Source organism: Chiloscyllium plagiosum, unplaced genomic scaffold (assembly GCF_037043375.1).
Source record: "Chiloscyllium plagiosum isolate Xiang-an unplaced genomic scaffold, Cpla_swu_hap1 HiC_scaffold_36, whole genome shotgun sequence".
Lineage (NCBI taxonomy): Eukaryota > Metazoa > Chordata > Chondrichthyes > Orectolobiformes > Hemiscylliidae > Chiloscyllium > Chiloscyllium plagiosum.
This window is the reverse complement of record NW_028270174.1, coordinates 71,858,150-71,883,330: the sequence shown is the minus strand read 5'-3', so window position 1 is coordinate 71,883,330 and position 25,181 is coordinate 71,858,150.

Below are 25,181 nucleotides of genomic sequence, written 5' to 3'. Positions count from 1 at the left end.
AACTGTGGAGCTGTACACATAGGTCCCTTTGGATGTTGATGCAGCCAGTAGTTTTTTCCATCCACTGTATACTTCTCTCCTGCATTAGACCTTCAAAAATGCATCACGTCGCAACTGTCCAGATACAGTTACATCTGTGTTTTCTCTGTCCAAGTCTGCAGCTGACCTACATCCTCCTGTATTCTCTGGCAATCATCCTCACAAGCAGCAACTCCGCCAATCTATTTGCAGATCTCCAGTCACAAAAACACTGTTCCACCACTACTTTGTCATCGAGAACCAAGCAGTTCTCTATCCATCTTACTAACTGACGGCGGATCCCATTTCACTTCGCCTTCTGTATGAGCCTGCCATAAGGAACCATATCAAAGGCTCCATGCCCTCATCAATCAGTTGTCTCACTTTCCCAAAATAATCAAATTTGGAACACAGGATATTCCACACAAAACTGTGTTGCCTGTTGCGAGTAAGTCCATACTAGAATACTGTTGGAGCTGCACACATTCAGACAAGTGTTTATTCCATCACATTCCTGACTTGAACCTTGGAGATTAGATTAGATTCCCTACAGTGTGGAAACAGGCCCTTCAGCCCAACCAGTCCACACCAACCCTTCGAAGAGTAACCCCCCCAAACCCATTCCCCTGCACGATATTGAACCCTGACTAATGGACCAAACACGAAGGGCAGTTTAGAATGGCCAATTCACCTGACCCTGCACATCTTTGGACTGTGGGAGGAAACTGGAGCACCCGAAGGAAACCCACGCAGACACGGGGAGAACGTGAAAACTCCGCACAGACAGTCACCCAAGCCCAGAATTGAACCTAGGACTTAGGTGAGGCAGCAGTGCAATGCACTGAGTTCTTGATGGTGACTGTACTGTGGGAGGTATGTCAGGCCGTGATGGTTACTGTACTGTAGGAGGTATGTCAGGCCGTGATGGTGACTGCAAAGAGGTGGGGGGGGGGGTATGTTGGGCCGTGGTGGTTACTGTACAGTGGGCGGTATGTCGGGCCATGATGGTTACTGTACAGTAGGAGGTATGTCGGGCCATGATGGTTACTGTACAGTGGGAGGTATTTGGGGCAGTGATGGTTACTGCACAGTGAGGGGTGGGGGCGGTATGTCGGGCCATGATGGTTACTGCACAGTGGGAGGTATGTCGGGGTGTGATGGTTACTGTACAGTGGGAGGTATGTCGGGCCGTGATGGTTACTGTACAGTGGGGTGTATGTCAGGCCGGGATGGTTACTGTACAGCGGGAGGTATGTCGGCCTGTGACGGTTACTGTACAGTGGGAGGTATGTCGGGCCATGATGGTGACTGTACAGTGGGAGATATATTCGGGCCGTGATGGTTACTGGACAGTGGGAGGTATGTTGGGCCGTGACGGTTACTGTACAGTGGGAGGTATGTTGGGCCGTGACGGTTACTGTACAGTGGGAGGTATGTCGGTCCATGATGTTTATTGTGCAGTTGGTGGTATGTCTAGCCGTGATGGTTACTGTACAGTGGGAGTTATGTCTGGCCGTGATGTTTACTGTACAGTGGGTGGTCTGTCGGCATGTAAAGGATACTGTGCAAAGGGAGGTATGTCGGGCTGTGATTGTTACTGTACAGTCGGAGGTATGTCGGCCGTGAAGGTTACTTAACAGTGGGTTGTATTTGGGGCCGTGATGGTTACTATTCAGTGGGAAGTATTTGAGGCCTTTATGGTTTTTATACAGTGGGAGGTATGTCAAGCTGTGACGGTTACTGTACAGCGGGAGGTATGTCGGGCCGTGACGGTTACAGGACAGTGGGAGGTATGTCAGGCCGTGACGGTTACTGTGCAGTGGGAGGTATGTCACGCCGTGATGGTGACTGTACAGTGGGAGGTATGTTGGTCCGTGACAGTTTATGTACATTGGGAGGTATGTCAGACAGTGATGGTTACTGTAGAGTGGGAGGTATGTCGGACCGTGATGGTTACTGTCCAGTGGGAGGTATTCGGGGCAGTGATGGTTACTGCACATTGGAGGGGGGGGCGTGATATGTCGGGCCATGGCGGCTACTGTACAGTGGGAGGTATGTCGAGCCGTGATGGTTACTGTACAGTGGGAGGTATGTCGGGCCATGATGGTTACTGTACAGTGGGAGGTATGTCCGGTCTTGATGGTAACTGTACAGTGGGAGGTATGTCAGACCGTAATGGTTACTGTACAGTGGGAGGTATTTGGGACAGTGATGGTTACTGTACAGTAGGAGGTATTTGGGGCAGTGATGGTGACTGTACAGTGGGAGGTATTTGGGGCAGTGATGGTTACTGTACAGTGGGAGGTATTTGGGGCAGTGATGGTTACTGCACAGTGGGTGGTGGGGGCGGGATGTCGCGCCATGATGGTTACTATAGAGTGGGAGGTATGTCATGCCGTGATGGTTACTGTGCAGTGGGAGGTATGTTGGGCCATGATGGTTACTGTACAGTGGCAGGTAAGTCGGGCCGTGATGGTGACTGTACAGTGGGAGGTAAGTCTGGCCGTGACGGTTACTGTACAGTGGGAGGTAAGTCGGGCCGTGATGGTGACTGTACATTGGGAGGTATGTCGGACCGTAATGGTTACTGTACAGTGGGAGGTATTTGGGGCAGTGGTGGTTACTGTCCAGTGGGAGGTATTTGGGGCAGTGATGTTACTGCACATTGGGGGGCGGGCGTGATATGTCGGGCCGTGGCGGTTACTGTACAGTGGGAGGTATGTCGGGCCGTGATGGTTCCTCTGCAGTGCGAGGTATGTCGGGCCATGATGGTAACTGTCCAGTGGGAGGTCTGTCGGGCCATGATGGTTACTGTACAGTGGGAGGTATGTCAGACCGTAATGGTTACTGTACCGTGGGATGTATTTGGGGCAGTGATGGTTACTATACAGTGGGAGGTATTTGGGGCAGTGATGGTTACTGTACAGTGGGAGGTATTTGGGGCCGTGATGGTTACTGTACAGTAGGAGGTATTTGGGGCAGTGATGGTTACTGCACAGTGAGGGGTGGGGGCGGTATGTCGGGCCGTGATGGTTACTGTACAGTGGGAGGTATTTCGGGCGGTGATGGTTTCTGTACAATTGGAGGTATGTCAGGCCATGATGGTTACTGTACAGTGGGGTGTATGTCGGGACGGGATGGTTACTGTACAGCGGGAGGTATGTCGGCCCGTGACGCTTACTGTACAGTGGGAGGTATGTAGGGCCGTGACGGTTACTGGACAGTGGGAGGAATGTCGGGCTGTGATGGTTACTGTGCAGTGGGAGGTAAGTCGGGCCGTGATGGTGACTGTGCAGTGGGAGGTAAGTCGGGCCGTGATGGTTACTGTACAGTGGGAGGGATGTCGGGCAATGATGGTAACTGTACAGTGGGGTGTATGTCGGGACGGGATGGTTAATGTACAGCGGGAGGTATGTCGGCCCGTGACACTTACTGTACAGTGGGAGGTATGTAGGGCCGTGACGGTTACTGTACAGTGGGAGGTATGTTGGTCCGTGACAGTTTATGTACATTGGGAGGTATGTCAGACAGTGATGGTTACTGTAGAGTGGGAGGTATGTCGGACCGTGATGGTTACTGTCCAGTGGGAGGTATTCGGGGCAGTGATGGTTACTGCACATTGGGGGGGGGGGGGCGTGATATGTCGGGCCATGGCGGTTACTGTACAGTGGGAGGTATGTCGAGCCGTGATGGTTACTGTGCAGTGGGAGGTATGTTGGGCCATGATGGTGACTGTACAGTGGGAGGTAAGTCGGGCCGTGATGGTGACTGTACAGTGGGGGGTATGTCATGCCGTGATGGTTACTGTACAGTGGGAGGTATGTCGGACCGTAATGGTTACTGTACAGTGGGAGGTATTTGGGGCAGTGGTGGTTACTGTCCAGTGGGAGGTATTTGGGGCAGTGATGGTTACTGCACATTGGGGGGCGGGCGTGATATGTCGGGCCGTGGCGGTTACTGTACAGTGGGAGGTATGTCGGGCCGTGATGGTTCCTCTGCAGTGCGAGGTTTGTCGGGCCATGATGGTAACTGTCCAGTGGGAGGTCTGTCGGGCCATGATGGTTACTGTACAGTGGGAGGTATGTCACGCTGTGATGGTTACTGTACAGTGGGAATTATGTCATGCCGTGATGGTTACTGTGCAGTGGGAGGTATGTCGGGCCATGATGGTTACTGTACAGTGGGAGGTATGTCGGGCCGTGATGGTTACTGTACAGTGGGAGGAATGTCGGGCCATGATGGTTACTGTACAGTGGGAGGTATGTCGGGCTGTGATGGTTACTGTACAGTGGGAGGTATGTCGGGCTGTGATGGTTACTGTACAGTGGGAGGTATGTCGGCCATGATGGTTACTGTACAGTGGGAGGTATGTCGGGCCGTGATGGTTACTGTACAGTGGGGTGTATGTCAGGCCGGGATGGTTACTGTACAGCGGGAGGTATGTTGGCCTGTGACGGTTACTGTACAGTGGGAGGTATGTCGGGCTGTGATGGTTACTGTACAGTGGGAGGTATATTCGGGCCGTGATGGTTACTGTACAGTGGGAGGTATGTCGAGCCGTGACGGTTACTGTACAGTGGGGTGTATGTCAGGCCGGGATGGTTACTGTACAGCGGGAGGTATGTCGGCCTGTGACGGTTACTGTACAGTGGGAGGTATGTCGGGCCATGATGGTGACTGTACAGTGGGAGGTATATTCGGGCCGTGATGGTTACTGTACAGTGGGAGGTATGTCGAGCCGTGACGGTTACTGGACAGTGGGAGGTATGTCGGGCCGTGACGGTTGCTGTACAGTGGGAGGTATGTCGGGCCATGATGGTGACTGTACAGTGGGAGGTATATTCGGGCCGCGATGGTTACTGGACAGTGGGAGGTATGTCGGGCATGATGGTTACTGTACAGTGGGAGGTATGTCGGGCCGTGATGGTTACTGTACAGTGGGAGGTATGTTGGGCCGTGACGGTTACTGTACAGTGGGAGGTATGGTGGGCCGTGGCGGTTGCTGTGCAGAGGGAGGTATGTCGGGCCGTGATGGTTACTGCACAGTGGGAGGTATGTCGGGCATGATGGTTACTGTACAGTGGGAGGTATGTTGGGCCGTGACGGTTACTGTACAGTGGGAGGTATGGTGGGCCGTGACGGTTACTGTACAGTGGGAGGTATGTCGGGCCGTGACAGTCACTATACAGTGGGAGGTATGTCTGTCCATGATGTTTATTGTGCAGTTGGTGGTATGTCGGGCCGTGATGGTTACTGTACAGCTTGGGGGGATGTCCTGTCATGATAGTTACTGTACATTGGGGGGTTAGGTCAGGCCGTGATGGTTACTGTACAGTGGGATGTATGTCGGGCCGTGATGGTTACTGTACAGTGGGAGGTCTGTCGGGCCGTGATGGTTACTGTACAGTGGGAGGTATGTCGGGCCGTGATGGTTACTGTACAGCTTGGGGGGATGTCCTGTCATGATAGTTACTGTACATTGTGGGGTTAGGTCAGGCCGTGATGGTTACTGTACTGTGGGCGGTATGTCAGGCCGTGACGGTTACTGTACAGTGGGAGGTACGTCGGGCAGTAATGGTTACTGTACAGTGGGAGGTATGTCGGGCCGTGACGGTTACTGTACAGTGGGAGGTATGTCGGGCCGTGACGGTTACTGTACAGTGGGAGGTATGTCGGGCCGTGACGGTTACTGTACAGTGGGGGGTATGTCAGGCCGTGACGGTTACTGTACCGTGGGTGGTATGTCGGGCCGTAATGGTTACTGTACAGTGGGAGGTATGTCGGACCGTGACGGTTACTGTGCAGTGGGAGGTATGTCACACCGTGATGGTCACTGTACAGTGGGAGGTCTGTCGGGCCGTCATGGTTACTGTACAGTGGGAGGTATGTCTGGCCATGATGGTTACTTTACAATGGGAGGTAGGTCTGGCCATGATGGTGACTTTTCAGTGGGAGGTATGTCAGGCCGTGATGATTACTGTACAGTGGGATGTATTTTTTTTTACTAGACGAGCTTCTCCTGTTTATTATTTTTTTATTTTTTTTATTTTTTTTCCCCCACACTATCACCTAAGTGCAGTAGTGCTCATTATTTTTTTTTCCCAGCACCCATGGTGTGTGTGTGCAGGTGTGAGACGCAGTGAAAGACACAAAGTGCACGAGTCTTTATTCAATTTCCACCACCAGGAAGATAGGAAAACACCCGGGTGGCCAGTGACAAATACAGTGGGATGTATGTCGGGCCATGGTTGTTACTGTGCAGAGACAGTTATGTCGGGCCGTGATGGTTACTGTACAGTGGGAGGTATGTCGGGCGGTGATGGTTTCTGTACAATTGGAGGTCTGCCGAGCCATGAAGTTTACTCTGCAGTGGGAGGTATGTCTGGCCGTGATGGTTACTTTACAGTGGGAGGTATGTCAGGCCATGTTGGTTACGGTACAGTGGGAGGTATGTTGGGCCGTGACGGTTACTGGACAGTGGGAGGTAATTCGGGCCGTGACGGTTACTGTACAGTGGGAGGAATATCGTGCTGTGATGGTTACTGTACAATGGGAGGTATGTCGGGCTGTGATAGTTACTGTACAGTGGGAGGTAAGTCGGGCAGTGATGGTGACTGTACAGTGGGAGGTATGTCTGGCCGTGACGGTTACTGTACAGTGGGAGGTAAGTCGGGCCGTGATGGTGACTGTACAGTGGGGGGTATGTCGGTCCGTGACAGTTTATGTACATTGGGAGGTATGTCAGACAGTGATGATTACTGTACAGTGGGAGGTATTTGGGGCAGTGATGGTTACTGTCCAGTGGGAGGTATTTGGGGCAGTGATGGTTACTGCACATTGGGGGGGGGGGGGGGGGGGGCGCGATATGTCGGGCCGTTGCGGTTACTGTACAGTGGGAGGTATGTCGGGCCGTGATGGTTACTCTGCAGTGCGAGGTATGTCGGGCCATGATGGTTACTGTACAGCTTGGGGGGATGTCCTGTCATGATAGTTACTGTACATTGGGGGGTTAGGTCAGGCCGTGATGGTTACTGTACAGTGGGATGTATGTCGGGCCGTGATGGTTACTGTACAGTGGGAGGTCTGTCGGGCCGTGATGGTTACTGTACAGTGGGAGGTATGTCGGGCCGTGATGGTTACTGTACAGCTTGGGGGGATGTCCTGTCATGATAGTTACTGTACATTGTGGGGTTAGGTCAGGCCGTGATGGTTACTGTACTGTGGGCGGTATGTCAGGCCGTGACGGTTACTGTACAGTGGGTGGTATGTCGGGCAGTAATGGTTACTGTACAGTGGGAGGTATGTCGGGCCGTGACGGTTACTGTACAGTGGGAGGTATGTCGGGCCGTGACGGTTACTGTACAGTGGGAGGTATGTCGGGCCGTGATGGTTACTGTACAGTCGGAGGTATGTCGGGCCATGATGGTTACTGTACAGTGGGAGGTATGTCGGGCCATGATGGTTACTGTACAGTGGGAGGTATGTCGGGCCATGATGGTTACTGTACAGTGGGAGGTATGTCAGACCGTAATGGTTACTGTGCAGTGGGAGGTATTTGGGGCAGTGATGGTTACTGCACAGTGGGTGGTGGGGGCGGTATGTCGCGCCATGATGGTTACAATAGAGTGGGAGGTATGTCATGCCGTGATGGTTACTGTACAATGGGAGGTATGTCGGGCCATGATGGTTACTGTACAGTGGGAGGTATGTTGGACCGTGAAGGGTACTGTACAGTGGGAGGTATGTCGGGCCATGATGGTTACTGTACAGTGGGAGGTAAGTCGGGCCGTGATGGTTACTGTACAGTGGGAGGTATCTCGGGCTGTGACGGTTACTGTACAGTGGGAGTTATGTCGGGCTGTGATGGTTACTGTACAGTAGGAGATATGTCCAGCCATGAAGTTTACTCTACAGTGGGAGGTATGCCTGGCTGTGACGGCTACTGTATTTTGGGAGGTATGTTGAGACGTGATGGTTACTGTACAGTGGGAGGTATGTCCGGCCGTGACGGATACTGGATAGTGGGAGGTATGTCGGGCCGTGACGGTTACTGTACAGTGGGAGGTATGACAGCCCGTGACAGTTTCTGTACATTGGGAGGTATGTCGGACCGTGATGGTTACTGTACAGTGGGAGCTATGTCGGACCGTGATGGTTACTGTACAGTGGGAGCTATGTCGGACCGTGATGATTACTGCACAGTGGGAGGTATGTCATGCCGTGATGGTTACTGTACAGTGGGAGGTATGTCGGGCCGTGATGTTTAGTGTACAGTGGGAGGTATGTCGGGCCGTGACGGTTACTGTACAGTGGGAGGTCTGTCGGGCCGTGACGGTTACTGTACAGTGGGAGGTATGTCGGGCCGTGACGGTTACTGTACAGTGGGTGGAATGTCAGGCCATGACGGTTACTGTACAGTGGGAGGTATGTTGGGCTGTGACGGTTACAGTACAGTGGGAGGTATGTTGGGCTGTGACGGTTACTGTACAGTGGGAGGTATGTCGGGCCGTGATGGTTACTGTACAGTGGGAGCTATGTCAGACCGTGATGATTACTGCACAGTGGGAGGTATGTCGGGCCGTGATGGTTACTGTACAGTGGGAGGTATGTCGGGCCGTGATGTTTTCTGTACAGTGGGAGGTATGTCGGACTGTGATGGTTATTGTTCAGTGGGAGCTATGTCGGGCCGTGATGGTTACTGCACAGTGGGAGGTATGTCGGGCCGTGATGGTTACTGTACAGTGGGAGGTATGTCGGGCCGTGATGTTTTCTGTACAGTGGCGCGTGTGCCGGGCCGTGTTGGTTATTGTACAGTGGGAGGTATGTCGGACCGTGATGGTTACTGTACAGTGGGATGTATGTTGGGCCGTGATAGTTACTGTACAGTGGGAAGTATGTCGGACCGTGATGGTTACTTTACAGTGGGAGATATATCGGGCTGTGACGGTTACTGTACAGTGGGAGGTATGTTGGGCTGTGACGGTTACAGTACAGTGGGAGGTATGTTGGGCTGTGACGGTTACAGTACAGTGGGAGGTATGTTGGGCTGTGATAGTTACTGTACAGTGGGAGGTATGTCGGACCGTGATGGTTACTTTACAGTGGGAGATATATCGGGCTGTGACGGTTACTGTACAGTGGGAGGTATGTAGGGCTGTGATGGTTACTGTACATTGGGAGGTACGTCGGGCCGTGACGGTTACTATACAGTGGGACATATGTCGGTGTGTGATTGTTACGGTACAGTGGGATGTATGTCGGGCCGTGATGGTTACTGTACAGTGGGTGGAATGTCAGGCCATGACGGTTACTGTACAGTGGGAGGTATGTTGGGCTGTGACGGTTACAGTACAGTGGGAGGTATGTCGGGCCGTGATGGTTACTGTACACTGGAGGGTACGTCGGCCGTGATGGTTACTGTACAGTGGGAGCTATGTCAGACCGTGATGATTACTGCACAGTGGGAGGTATGTCGGGCCGTGATGGTTACTGTACAGTGGGAGTTATGTCGGGCTGTGATAGTCACTGTACAGTGGGGGGTATGTCGGACTGTGGTTACTGAACAGTAGGAGATATGTCGAGCCATGAAGTTTACTCTACAGTGGGAGGTATGTCGGGCTGTGACGGCTACTGTACTTTGGGACGTATGTTGAGACGTGATGGTTACTGTACACTGGGAGGTATGTCCGGCCATGATGGTTACTGTACAGTGGGAGGTATTTCGGGCCGTGATGATTACTGTACAGTGGGAGGTATGTCCGGCCATGATGGTTACTGTACAGTGGGAGGTATTTCGGGCCGTGATAGTTTCTGTACAGTGGGAGGTATGTCCGGCCATGATGGTTACTGTACAGTGGGAGGTATTTCGGGCCGTGATAGTTTCTGTACAGTGGGAGGTATTTCGGGCCGTGACGGTTACTGTACAGTGTGAGGTATGTCGGGCTGTGACGGTTACTGTACAGTGGGCGGTATGTAGGGCCGTGACGGATACTGGACAGTGGGAGGTATGTTGGGCTGTGACGGTTACTGTACAGTGGGAGGTATGTTGGGCTGTGACGGTTACTGTACAGTGGGAGGTATGTCGGGCCGTGATGGTTACTGTACACTGGAGGGTACGTCGGCCGTGATGGTTACTGTACAGTGGGAGCTATGTCAGACCGTGATGATTACTGCACAGTGGGAGGTATGTCGGGCCGTGATGGTTATTTTCAGTGGGAGGTATGTCGGGCCGTGATGGTTACTGTACAGTGGGAGGTATGTCGGACTGTGATGGTTATTGTTCAGTGGGAGCTATGTCGGGCCGTGATGGTTACTGTACAGTGGGATGTATGTTGGGCCGTGATAGTTACTGTGCAGTGGGAAGTATGTCGGACCGTGATGGTTACTTTACAGTGGGAGATATATCGGGCTGTGACGGTTACTGTACAGTGGGAGGTATGTAGGGCTGTGATGGTTACTGTACATTGGGAGGTACGTCGGGCCGTGACGGTTACTATACAGTGGGACATATGTCGGTGTGTGATTGTTACGGTACAGTGGGATGTATGTCGGGCCGTGATGGTTACTGTACAGTGGGTGGAATGTCAGGCCATGACGGTTACTGTACAGTGGGAGGTATGTTGGGCTGTGACGGTTACAGTACAGTGGGAGGTATGTTGGGCTGTGACGGTTACTGTACAGTGGGAGGTATGTCGGGCCGTGATGGTTACTGTACACTGGAGGGTACGTCGGCCGTGATGGTTACTGTACAGTGGGAGCTATGTCAGACCGTGATGATTACTGCACAGTGGGAGGTATGTCGGGCCGTGATGGTTACTCTACAGTGGGAGTTATGTCGGGCTGTGATAGTCACTGTACAGTGGGGGGTATGTCGGACTGTGGTTACTGTACAGTAGGAGATATGTCGAGCCATGAAGTTTACTCTACAGTGGGAGGTATGTCGGGCTGTGACGGCTACTGTACTTTGGGACGTATGTTGAGACGTGATGGTTACTGTACACTGGGAGGTATGTCCGGCCATGATGGTTACTGTACAGTGGGAGGTATTTCGGGCCGTGATGGTTACTGTACAGTGGGAGGTATGTCCGGCCATGATGGTTACTGTACAGTGGGAGGTATTTCGGGCCGTGATAGTTTCTGTACAGTGGGAGGTATGTCCGGCCATGATGGTTACTGTACAGTGGGAGGTATTTCGGGCCGTGATAGTTTCTGTACAGTGGGAGGTATTTCGGGCCGTGACGGTTACTGTACAGTGTGAGGTATGTCGGGCTGTGACGGTTACTGTACAGTGGGAGGTATGTCGGGCTGTAATGGTTCCTGTACAATGGGAGGTATGTCGGGCTGTGATGGTTCCTGTACAATGGGAGGTATGTCGGGCAGTGATGGTTACTGTACAGTGGGAGGTAAGTCTGTCCGTGACAGTTTCTGTACATTTGGAGGTATGTCAGACAGTGATGGTTACTGTGAAATGGGAGGTATATCGGGCCGTGATGGTTACTGTACAGTGGAAGGTATGTCGGGTCGTTATGGTTACTGTACAGTGGGAGGTATGTCGGGCCGTAATGGTTACTGCACAGTGGGAGGTATGTTGGGCTGTGACGGTTACTGTACAGTGGGGTATATGTCGGGCTGTGATAGTCACTGTACAGTGGGGGGTATGTCGGACTGTGATGGTTACTGTACCGTAGGAGGTATGTCGAGCCATGACGTTTACTCTACAGGGGGAGGTATGTCTGGCCGTGACGGCTACTGTACAGTGGGAGGTATTTCGGGCTGTGACGGTTACTGTACAGTGGGAGGTATGTCGGGCTGTGACGGTACTGTACAGTGGGAGGTATGTTGGGCCGTGATGGTTACTGTACAGTGGGAGGTACGTCGGGCCGTGATGTTTTCTGTACAGTGGCGCGTGTGCCGGGCCGTGTTGGTTATTGTACAGTGGGAGGTATGTCGGACCGTGATGGTTACTGTGCAGTGGGAGGTGTGTCGGGCTGTGATGGTTACTGTACAGTGGGAAGTATGTCGGTCCGTGATGGTTACTTTACAGTGGGAGATATATCGGGCTGTGACGGTTACTGTACAGTGGGAGGTATGTCGGGCTGTGATGGTTACTGTACATTGGGAGGTACGTCGGGACGTGAAGGTTACTGTACAGTGGGACATATGTCGGTGTGTGATTGTTACTGTACAGTGGGATGTATGTCGGGCTGTGACGGTTACTGTACAGTGGGATGTATGTCGGGCCGTGATGGTTACTGTACAGTGGGAGGAATGTCGGGCCATGACGGTTACTGTACAGTGGGAGGTATGTTGGGCTGTGACGGTTACTGTACAGTGGGAGGTATGTTGGGCTGTGACGGTTACTGTACAGTGGGAGGTATGTCGGGCCGTGATGGTTACTGTACACTGGAGGGTACGTCGGCCGTGATGGTTACTGTGCAGTGGGAGCTATGTCAGACCGTGATGATTACTGCACAGTGGGAGGTATGTCAGGCCGTGATGGTTACTGTACAGTGGGAGGTATGTCGGGCCGTGACGGTTACTGTGCAGTGGGAGGTATGTCAGGCCGTGACGGTTACTGTACAGTGGGAGGTATGTCGGGCCATGATGGTTACTGTACAGTGGGAGGTATGTCGGGCCGTGACGGTTACTGTACAGTGAGAGTTATGTCGGGCTGTTATAGTCACTGTACAGTGGGGGGTATGTCGGACTGTGATGGTTACTGTACAGTAGGAGATATGTCGAGCCATGAAGTTTACTCTACAGTGGGAGGTATGTCGGGCCGTGACGGCTACAGTACTTTGGGAGGTAGGTTGAGACGTGATGGTTACTGTACAGTGGGCGGTATGTCGGGCCGTGACGGTTACTGTACAGTGGGAGGTATGTTGGGCTGTGACGGTTACTGTACAGTGGGAGGTATGTCGGGCTGTAATGGTTCCTGTACAATGGGAGGTATGTCGGGCTGTGATGGTTCCTGTACAATGGGAGGTATGTCGGGCAGTGATGGTTCCTGTACAGTGGGAGGTAAGTCTGTCCGTGACAGTTTCTGTACATTTGGAGGTATGTCAGACAGTGATGGTTACTGTGAAATGGGAGGTATGTCGGGCCGTGATGGTTACTGTACAGTGGAAGGTATGTCGGGTCGTTATGGTTACTGTACAGTGGGAGGTATGTCGGGCCGTAATGGTTACTGCACAGTGGGAGGTATGTTGGGCTGTGACGGTTACTGTACAGTGGGGTATATGTCGGGCTGTGATAGTCACTGTACAGTGGGGGGTATGTCGGACTGTGATGGTTACTGTACCGTAGGAGGTATGTCGAGCCATGACGTTTACTCTACAGGGGGAGGTATGTCTGGCCGTGACGGCTACTGTACAGTGGGAGGTATTTCGGGCTGTGACGGTTACTGTACAGTGGGAGGTATGTCGGGCCGTGACGGTTACTGTACAGTGGGAGGTATGTTGGGCTGTGACGGTTACTGTACAGTGGGGGGTATGTCGGGCCGTGACGGTTACTGTACAGTGGGAGGTATGTTGGGCTGTGACGGTTACTGTACAGTGGGAGGTATGTCGGGCTGTAATGGTTCCTGTACAATGGGAGGTATGTCGGGCTGTGATGGTTACTGTACAGTGGGAGGTAAGTCTGTCCGCGACAGTTTCTGTACATTTGGAGGTATGTCAGACAGTGATGGTTACTGTGAAATGGGAGGTATGTCGGGCCGTGATGGTTACTGTACAGTGGAAGGTATGTCGGGCCGTGATGGTTATTGTTCAGTGGGAGCTATGTCGGGCCGTGATGGTTACTGTACAGTGGGAGGTATGTCGGGCCGTGATGGTTACTGTGCAGTTAGAGATATATCGGGCTGTGACGGTTACTGTACAGTGGGAGGAATGTCGGGCTGTGATGGTTACTGTACAGTGGGAAGTATGTCGGTCCGTGATGGTTACTTTACAGTGGGAGATATATCGGGCTGTGACGGTTACTGTACAGTGGGAGGTATGTCGGGCTGTGATGGTTACTGTACATTGGGAGGTACGTCAGGACGTGAAGGTTACTGTACAGTGGGACATATGTCGGTGTGTGATTGTTACTGTACAGTGGGAGGTATGTCGGGCTGTGACGGTTACTGTACAGTGGGATGTATGTCGGGCCGTGATGGTTACTGTACAGTGGGAGGAATGTCGGGCCATGACGGTTACTGTACAGTGGGAGGTATGTTGGGCTGTGACGGTTACTGTACAGTGGGAGGTATGTTGGGCTGTGACGGTTACTGTACAGTGGGAGGTATGTCAGACCGTGATGATTACTGCACAGTGGGAGGTATGTCAGGCCGTGATGGTTACTGTACAGTGGGAGGTATGTCGCGCCATGACGGTTACTGTACAGTGGGAGGTATGTCGGGCCGTGACGGCTACTGTGCAGTGGGAGGTATGTCAGGCCGTGACGGTTACTGTACAGTGGGAGGTATGTCGGGCCATGATGGTTACTGTACAGTGGGAGGTAAGTCGGGCCGTGACGGTTACTGTACAGTGGGAGTTATTTCGGGCTGTTATAGTCACTGTACAGTGGGGGGTATGTCGGACTGTGATGGTTACTGTACAGTAGGAGATATGTCAAGCCATGAAGTTTACTCTACAGGGGGAGGTATGTCGGGCCGTGACGGCTACTGTACTTTGGGAGGTAGGTTGAGATGTGACGGTTACTGTACAGTGGGAGGTATGTCGGGCTGTAATGGTTCCTGTACAATGGGAGGTATGTCGGGCTGTGATGGTTCCTGTACAATGGGAGGTATGTCGGGCAGTGATGGTTCCTGTACAGTGGGAGGTAAGTCTGTCCGTGACAGTTTCTGTACATTTGGAGGTATGTCAGACAGTGATGGTTACTGTGAAATGGGAGGTATGTCGGGCCGTGATGGTTACTGTACAATGGAAGGTATGTCGGGCCGTGATGGTTATTGTTCAGTGGGAGGTATGTCGGGCCGTGATGGTTACTGTATACTGGGAGGTATGTCGGGCCGTGATAGTTACTGTGCAGTGGGAGGAATGTCGGGCTGTGATGGTTACTGTACAGTGGGAGGTATGTTGGGCTGTGACGGTTACTGTACAGTGGGAGGTATGTCGGGCCGTGATGGTTACTGTACAGTGGAAGGTAAGTCGGGCCGTGATGGTGACTGTACATTGGGAGGTATGTCGGACCGTAATGGTTACTGTACAGTGGGAGGTATTTGGGGCAGTGGTGGTTACTGTCCAGTGGGAGGTATTTGGGGCAGTGATGTTACTGCACATTGGGGGGCGGGCGTGATATGTCGGGCCGTGGCGGTTACTGTACAGTGGGAGGTATGTCGGGCCGTGATGGTTCCTCTGCAGTGCGAGGTATGTCGGGCCATGATGGTAACTGTCCAGTGGGAGGTCTGTCGGGCCATGATGGTTACTGTACAGTGGGAGGTATGTCAGACCGTAATGGTTACTGTACCGTGGGATGTATTTGGGGCAGTGATGGTTACTATACAGTGGGAGGTATTTGGGGCAGTGATGGTTACTGTACAGTGGGAGGTATTTGGGGCCGTGATGGTTACTGTACAGTAGGAGGTATTTGGGGCAGTGATGGTTACTGCACAGTGAGGGGTGGGGGCGGTATGTCGGGCCGTGATGGTTACTGTACAGTGGGAGGTATTTCGGGCGGTGATGGTTTCTGTACAATTGGAGGTATGTCAGGCCATGATGGTTACTGTACAGTGGGGTGTATGTCGGGACGGGATGGTTACTGTACAGCGGGAGGTATGTCGGCCCGTGACGCTTACTGTACAGTGGGAGGTATGTAGGGCCGTGACGGTTACTGGACAGTGGGAGGAATGTCGGGCTGTGATGGTTACTGTGCAGTGGGAGGTAAGTCGGGCCGTGATGGTGACTGTGCAGTGGGAGGTAAGTCGGGCCGTGATGGTTACTGTACAGTGGGAGGGATGTCGGGCAATGATGGTAACTGTACAGTGGGGTGTATGTCGGGACGGGATGGTTAATGTACAGCGGGAGGTATGTCGGCCCGTGACACTTACTGTACAGTGGGAGGTATGTAGGGCCGTGACGGTTACTGTACAGTGGGAGGTATGTTGGTCCGTGACAGTTTATGTACATTGGGAGGTATGTCAGACAGTGATGGTTACTGTAGAGTGGGAGGTATGTCGGACCGTGATGGTTACTGTCCAGTGGGAGGTATTCGGGGCAGTGATGGTTACTGCACATTGGGGGGGGGGGGGCGTGATATGTCGGGCCATGGCGGTTACTGTACAGTGGGAGGTATGTCGAGCCGTGATGGTTACTGTGCAGTGGGAGGTATGTTGGGCCATGATGGTGACTGTACAGTGGGAGGTAAGTCGGGCCGTGATGGTGACTGTACAGTGGGGGGTATGTCATGCCGTGATGGTTACTGTACAGTGGGAGGTATGTCGGACCGTAATGGTTACTGTACAGTGGGAGGTATTTGGGGCAGTGGTGGTTACTGTCCAGTGGGAGGTATTTGGGGCAGTGATGGTTACTGCACATTGGGGGGCGGGCGTGATATGTCGGGCCGTGGCGGTTACTGTACAGTGGGAGGTATGTCGGGCCGTGATGGTTCCTCTGCAGTGCGAGGTTTGTCGGGCCATGATGGTAACTGTCCAGTGGGAGGTCTGTCGGGCCATGATGGTTACTGTACAGTGGGAGGTATGTCACGCTGTGATGGTTACTGTACAGTGGGAATTATGTCATGCCGTGATGGTTACTGTGCAGTGGGAGGTATGTCGGGCCATGATGGTTACTGTACAGTGGGAGGTATGTCGGGCCGTGATGGTTACTGTACAGTGGGAGGAATGTCGGGCCATGATGGTTACTGTACAGTGGGAGGTATGTCGGGCTGTGATGGTTACTGTACAGTGGGAGGTATGTCGGGCTGTGATGGTTACTGTACAGTGGGAGGTATGTCGGCCATGATGGTTACTGTACAGTGGGAGGTATGTCGGGCCATGATGGTTACTGTACAGTGGGGTGTATGTCAGGCCGGGATGGTTACTGTACAGCGGGAGGTATGTTGGCCTGTGACGGTTACTGTACAGTGGGAGGTATGTCGGGCTGTGATGGTTACTGTACAGTGGGAGGTATATTCGGGCCGTGATGGTTACTGTACAGTGGGGTGTATGTCGAGCCGTGACGGTTACTGTACAGTGGGGTGTATGTCAGGCCGGGATGGTTACTGTACAGCGGGAGGTATGTCGGCCTGTGACGGTTACTGTACAGTGGGAGGTATGTCGGGCCATGATGGTGACTGTACAGTGGGAGGTATATTCGGGCCGTGATGGTTACTGTACAGTGGGAGGTATGTCGAGCCGTGACGGTTACTGGACAGTGGGAGGTATGTCGGGCCGTGACGGTTGCTGTACAGTGGGAGGTATGTCGGGCCATGATGGTGACTGTACAGTGGGAGGTATATTCGGGCCGCGATGGTTACTGGACAGTGGGAGGTATGTCGGGCATGATGGTTACTGTACAGTGGGAGGTATGTCGGGCCGTGATGGTTACTGTACAGTGGGAGGTATGTTGGGCCGTGACGGTTACTGTACAGTGGGAGGTATGGTGGGCCGTGGCGGTTGCTGTGCAGAGGGAGGTATGTCGGGCCGTGATGGTTACTGCACAGTGGGAGGTATGTCGGGCATGATGGTTACTGTACAGTGGGAGGTATGTTGGGCCGTGACGGTTACTGTACAGTGGGAGGTATGGTGGGCCGTGACGGTTACTGTACAGTGGGAGGTATGTCGGGCCGTGACAGTCACTATACAGTGGGAGGTATGTCTGTCCATGATGTTTATTGTGCAGTTGGTGGTATGTCGGGCCGTGATGGTTACTGTACAGCTTGGGGGGATGTCCTGTCATGATAGTTACTGTACATTGGGGGGTTAGGTCAGGCCGTGATGGTTACTGTACAGTGGGATGTATGTCGGGCCGTGATGGTTACTGTACAGTGGGAGGTCTGTCGGGCCGTGATGGTTACTGTACAGTGGGAGGTATGTCGGGCCGTGATGGTTACTGTACAGCTTGGGGGGATGTCCTGTCATGATAGTTACTGTACATTGTGGGGTTAGGTCAGGCCGTGATGGTTACTGTACTGTGGGCGGTATGTCAGGCCGTGACGGTTACTGTACAGTGGGAGGTACGTCGGGCAGTAATGGTTACTGTACAGTGGGAGGTATGTCGGGCCGTGACGGTTACTGTACAGTGGGAGGTATGTCGGGCCGTGACGGTTACTGTACAGTGGGAGGTATGTCGGGCCGTGACGGTTACTGTACAGTGGGGGGTATGTCAGGCCGTGACGGTTACTGTACCGTGGGTGGTATGTCGGGCCGTAATGGTTACTGTACAGTGGGAGGTATGTCGGACCGTGACGGTTACTGTGCAGTGGGAGGTATGTCACACCGTGATGGTCACTGTACAGTGGGAGGTCTGTCGGGCCGTCATGGTTACTGTACAGTGGGAGGTATGTCTGGCCATGATGGTTACTTTACAATGGGAGGTAGGTCTGGCCATGATGGTGACTTTTCAGTGGGAGGTATGTCAGGCCGTGATGATTACTGTACAGTGGGATGTATTTTTTTTTACTAGACGAGCTTCTCCTGTTTATTATTTTTTTATTTTTTTTATTTTTTTTCCCCCACACTATCACCTAAGTGCAGTAGTGCTCATTATTTTTTTTTCCCAGCACCCATGGTGTGTGTGTGCAGGTGTGAGACGCAGTGAAAGACACAAAGTGCACGAGTCTTTATTCAATTTCCACCACCAGGAAGATAGGAAAACACCCGGGTGGCCAGTGACAAATACAGTGGGATGTATGTCGGGCCATGGTTGTTACTGTGCAGAGACAGTTATGTCGGGCCGTGATGGTTACTGTACAGTGGGAGGTATGTCGGGCGGTGATGGTTTCTGTACAATTGGAGGTCTGCCGAGCCATGAAGTTTACTCTGCAGTGGGAGGTATGTCTGGCCGTGATGGTTACTTTACAGTGGGAGGTATGTCAGGCCATGTTGGTTACGGTACAGTGGGAGGTATGTTGGGCCGTGACGGTTACTGGACAGTGGGAGGTAATTCGGGCCGTGACGGTTACTGTACAGTGGGAGGAATATCGTGCTGTGATGGTTACTGTACAATGGGAGGTATGTCGGGCTGTGATAGTTACTGTACAGTGGGAGGTAAGTCGGGCAGTGATGGTGACTGTACAGTGGGAGGTATGTCTGGCCGTGACGGTTACTGTACAGTGGGAGGTAAGTCGGGCCGTGATGGTGACTGTACAGTGGGGGGTATGTCGGTCCGTGACAGTTTATGTACATTGGGAGGTATGTCAGACAGTGATGATTACTGTACAGTGGGAGGTATTTGGGGCAGTGATGGTTACTGTCCAGTGGGAGGTATTTGGGGCAGTGATGGTTACTGCACATTGGGGGGGGGGGGGGGGGGGGGGCGCGATATGTCGGGCCGTTGCGGTTACTGTACAGTGGGAGGTATGTCGGGCCGTGATGGTTACTCTGCAGTGCGAGGTATGTCGGGCCATGATGGTTACTGTACAGCTTGGGGGGATGTCCTGTCATGATAGTTACTGTACATTGGGGGGTTAGGTCAGGCCGTGATGGTTACTGTACAGTGGGATGTATGTCGGGCCGTGATGGTTACTGTACAGTGGGAGGTCTGTCGGGCCGTGATGGTTACTGTACAGTGGGAGGTATGTCGGGCCGTGATGGTTACTGTACAGCTTGGGGGGATGTCCTGTCATGATAGTTACTGTACATTGTGGGGTTAGGTCAGGCCGTGATGGTTACTGTACTGTGGGCGGTATGTCAGGCCGTGACGGTTACTGTACAGTGGGTGGTATGTCGGGCAGTAATGGTTACTGTACAGTGGGAGGTATGTCGGGCCGTGACGGTTACTGTACAGTGGGAGGTATGTCGGGCCGTGACGGTTACTGTACAGTGGGAGGTATGTCGGGCCGTGATGGTTACTGTACAGTCGGAGGTATGTCGGGCCATGATGGTTACTGTACAGTGGGAGGTATGTCGGGCCATGATGGTTACTGTACAGTGGGAGGTATGTCGGGCCATGATGGTTACTGTACAGTGGGAGGTATGTCAGACCGTAATGGTTACTGTGCAGTGGGAGGTATTTGGGGCAGTGATGGTTACTGCACAGTGGGTGGTGGGGGCGGTATGTCGCGCCATGATGGTTACAATAGAGTGGGAGGTATGTCATGCCGTGATGGTTACTGTACAATGGGAGGTATGTCGGGCCATGATGGTTACTGTACAGTGGGAGGTATGTTGGACCGTGAAGGGTACTGTACAGTGGGAGGTATGTCGGGCCATGATGGTTACTGTACAGTGGGAGGTAAGTCGGGCCGTGATGGTTACTGTACAGTGGGAGGTATCTCGGGCTGTGACGGTTACTGTACAGTGGGAGTTATGTCGGGCTGTGATGGTTACTGTACAGTAGGAGATATGTCCAGCCATGAAGTTTACTCTACAGTGGGAGGTATGCCTGGCTGTGACGGCTACTGTATTTTGGGAGGTATGTTGAGACGTGATGGTTACTGTACAGTGGGAGGTATGTCCGGCCGTGACGGATACTGGATAGTGGGAGGTATGTCGGGCCGTGACGGTTACTGTACAGTGGGAGGTATGACAGCCCGTGACAGTTTCTGTACATTGGGAGGTATGTCGGACCGTGATGGTTACTGTACAGTGGGAGCTATGTCGGACCGTGATGGTTACTGTACAGTGGGAGCTATGTCGGACCGTGATGATTACTGCACAGTGGGAGGTATGTCATGCCGTGATGGTTACTGTACAGTGGGAGGTATGTCGGGCCGTGATGTTTAGTGTACAGTGGGAGGTATGTCGGGCCGTGACGGTTACTGTACAGTGGGAGGTCTGTCGGGCCGTGACGGTTACTGTACAGTGGGAGGTATGTCGGGCCGTGACGGTTACTGTACAGTGGGTGGAATGTCAGGCCATGACGGTTACTGTACAGTGGGAGGTATGTTGGGCTGTGACGGTTACAGTACAGTGGGAGGTATGTTGGGCTGTGACGGTTACTGTACAGTGGGAGGTATGTCGGGCCGTGATGGTTACTGTACAGTGGGAGCTATGTCAGACCGTGATGATTACTGCACAGTGGGAGGTATGTCGGGCCGTGATGGTTACTGTACAGTGGGAGGTATGTCGGGCCGTGATGTTTTCTGTACAGTGGGAGGTATGTCGGACTGTGATGGTTATTGTTCAGTGGGAGCTATGTCGGGCCGTGATGGTTACTGCACAGTGGGAGGTATGTCGGGCCGTGATGGTTACTGTACAGTGGGAGGTATGTCGGGCCGTGATGTTTTCTGTACAGTGGCGCGTGTGCCGGGCCGTGTTGGTTATTGTACAGTGGGAGGTATGTCGGACCGTGATGGTTACTGTACAGTGGGATGTATGTTGGGCCGTGATAGTTACTGTACAGTGGGAAGTATGTCGGACCGTGATGGTTACTTTACAGTGGGAGATATATCGGGCTGTGACGGTTACTGTACAGTGGGAGGTATGTTGGGCTGTGACGGTTACAGTACAGTGGGAGGTATGTTGGGCTGTGACGGTTACAGTACAGTGGGAGGTATGTTGGGCTGTGATAGTTACTGTACAGTGGGAGGTATGTCGGACCGTGATGGTTACTTTACAGTGGGAGATATATCGGGCTGTGACGGTTACTGTACAGTGGGAGGTATGTAGGGCTGTGATGGTTACTGTACATTGGGAGGTACGTCGGGCCGTGACGGTTACTATACAGTGGGACATATGTCGGTGTGTGATTGTTACGGTACAGTGGGATGTATGTCGGGCCGTGATGGTTACTGTACAGTGGGTGGAATGTCAGGCCATGACGGTTACTGTACAGTGGGAGGTATGTTGGGCTGTGACGGTTACAGTACAGTGGGAGGTATGTCGGGCCGTGATGGTTACTGTACACTGGAGGGTACGTCGGCCGTGATGGTTACTGTACAGTGGGAGCTATGTCAGACCGTGATGATTACTGCACAGTGGGAGGTATGTCGGGCCGTGATGGTTACTGTACAGTGGGAGTTATGTCGGGCTGTGATAGTCACTGTACAGTGGGGGGTATGTCGGACTGTGGTTACTGAACAGTAGGAGATATGTCGAGCCATGAAGTTTACTCTACAGTGGGAGGTATGTCGGGCTGTGACGGCTACTGTACTTTGGGACGTATGTTGAGACGTGATGGTTACTGTACACTGGGAGGTATGTCCGGCCATGATGGTTACTGTACAGTGGGAGGTATTTCGGGCCGTGATGGTTACTGTACAGTGGGAGGTATGTCCGGCCATGATGGTTACTGTACAGTGGGAGGTATTTCGGGCCGTGATAGTTTCTGTACAGTGGGAGGTATGTCCGGCCATGATGGTTACTGTACAGTGGGAGGTATTTCGGGCCGTGATAGTTTCTGTACAGTGGGAGGTATTTCGGGCCGTGACGGTTACTGTACAGTGTGAGGTATGTCGGGCTGTGACGGTTACTGTACAGTGGGCGGTATGTAGGGCCGTGACGGATACTGGACAGTGGGAGGTATGTTGGGCTGTGACGGTTACTGTACAGTGGGAGGTATGTTGGGCTGTGACGGTTACTGTACAGTGGGAGGTATGTCGGGCCGTGATGGTTACTGTACACTGGAGGGTACGTCGGCCGTGATGGTTACTGTACAGTGGGAGCTATGTCAGACCGTGATGATTACTGCACAGTGGGAGGTATGTCGGGCCGTGATGGTTATTTTCAGTGGGAGGTATGTCGGGCCGTGATGGTTACTGTACAGTGGGAGGTATGTCGGACTGTGATGGTTATTGTTCAGTGGGAGCTATGTCGGGCCGTGATGGTTACTGTACAGTGGGATGTATGTTGGGCCGTGATAGTTACTGTGCAGTGGGAAGTATGTCGGACCGTGATGGTTACTTTACAGTGGGAGATATATCGGGCTGTGACGGTTACTGTACAGTGGGAGGTATGTAGGGCTGTGATGGTTACTGTACATTGGGAGGTACGTCGGGCCGTGACGGTTACTATACAGTGGGACATATGTCGGTGTGTGATTGTTACGGTACAGTGGGATGTATGTCGGGCCGTGATGGTTACTGTACAGTGGGTGGAATGTCAGGCCATGACGGTTACTGTACAGTGGGAGGTATGTTGGGCTGTGACGGTTACAGTACAGTGGGAGGTATGTTGGGCTGTGACGGTTACTGTACAGTGGGAGGTATGTCGGGCCGTGATGGTTACTGTACACTGGAGGGTACGTCGGCCGTGATGGTTACTGTACAGTGGGAGCTATGTCAGACCGTGATGATTACTGCACAGTGGGAGGTATGTCGGGCTGTGACGGTTACTGTACAGTGGGGTATATGTCGGGCTGTGATAGTCACTGTACAGTGGGGGGTATGTCGGACTGTGGTTACTGTACAGTAGGAGATATGTCGAGCCATGAAGTTTACTCTACAGTGGGAGGTATGTCGGGCTGTGACGGCTACTGTACTTTGGGACGTATGTTGAGACGTGATGGTTACTGTACACTGGGAGGTATGTCCGGCCATGATGGTTACTGTACAGTGGGAGGTATTTCGGGCCGTGATGGTTACTGTACAGTGGGAGGTATGTCCGGCCATGATGGTTACTGTACAGTGGGAGGTATTTCGGGCCGTGATAGTTTCTGTACAGTGGGAGGTATGTCCGGCCATGATGGTTACTGTACAGTGGGAGGTATTTCGGGCCGTGATAGTTTCTGTACAGTGGGAGGTATTTCGGGCCGTGACGGTTACTGTACAGTGTGAGGTATGTCGGGCTGTGACGGTTACTGTACAGTGGGAGGTATGTCGGGCTGTAATGGTTCCTGTACAATGGGAGGTATGTCGGGCTGTGATGGTTCCTGTACAATGGGAGGTATGTCGGGCAGTGATGGTTACTGTACAGTGGGAGGTAAGTCTGTCCGTGACAGTTTCTGTACATTTGGAGGTATGTCAGACAGTGATGGTTACTGTGAAATGGGAGGTATATCGGGCCGTGATGGTTACTGTACAGTGGAAGGTATGTCGGGTCGTTATGGTTACTGTACAGTGGGAGGTATGTCGGGCCGTAATGGTTACTGCACAGTGGGAGGTATGTTGGGCTGTGACGGTTACTGTACAGTGGGGTATATGTCGGGCTGTGATAGTCACTGTACAGTGGGGGGTATGTCGGACTGTGATGGTTACTGTACCGTAGGAGGTATGTCGAGCCATGACGTTTACTCTACAGGGGGAGGTATGTCTGGCCGTGACGGCTACTGTACAGTGGGAGGTATTTCGGGCTGTGACGGTTACTGTACAGTGGGAGGTATGTCGGGCTGTGACGGTACTGTACAGTGGGAGGTATGTTGGGCCGTGATGGTTACTGTACAGTGGGAGGTACGTCGGGCCGTGATGTTTTCTGTACAGTGGCGCGTGTGCCGGGCCGTGTTGGTTATTGTACAGTGGGAGGTATGTCGGACCGTGATGGTTACTGTGCAGTGGGAGGTGTGTCGGGCTGTGATGGTTACTGTACAGTGGGAAGTATGTCGGTCCGTGATGGTTACTTTACAGTGGGAGATATATCGGGCTGTGACGGTTACTGTACAGTGGGAGGTATGTCGGGCTGTGATGGTTACTGTACATTGGGAGGTACGTCGGGACGTGAAGGTTACTGTACAGTGGGACATATGTCGGTGTGTGATTGTTACTGTACAGTGGGATGTATGTCGGGCTGTGACGGTTACTGTACAGTGGGATGTATGTCGGGCCGTGATGGTTACTGTACAGTGGGAGGAATGTCGGGCCATGACGGTTACTGTACAGTGGGAGGTATGTTGGGCTGTGACGGTTACTGTACAGTGGGAGGTATGTTGGGCTGTGACGGTTACTGTACAGTGGGAGGTATGTCGGGCCGTGATGGTTACTGTACACTGGAGGGTACGTCGGCCGTGATGGTTACTGTACAGTGGGAGCTATGTCAGACCGTGATGATTACTGCACAGTGGGAGGTATGTCAGGCCGTGATGGTTACTGTACAGTGGGAGGTATGTCGGGCCGTGACGGTTACTGTGCAG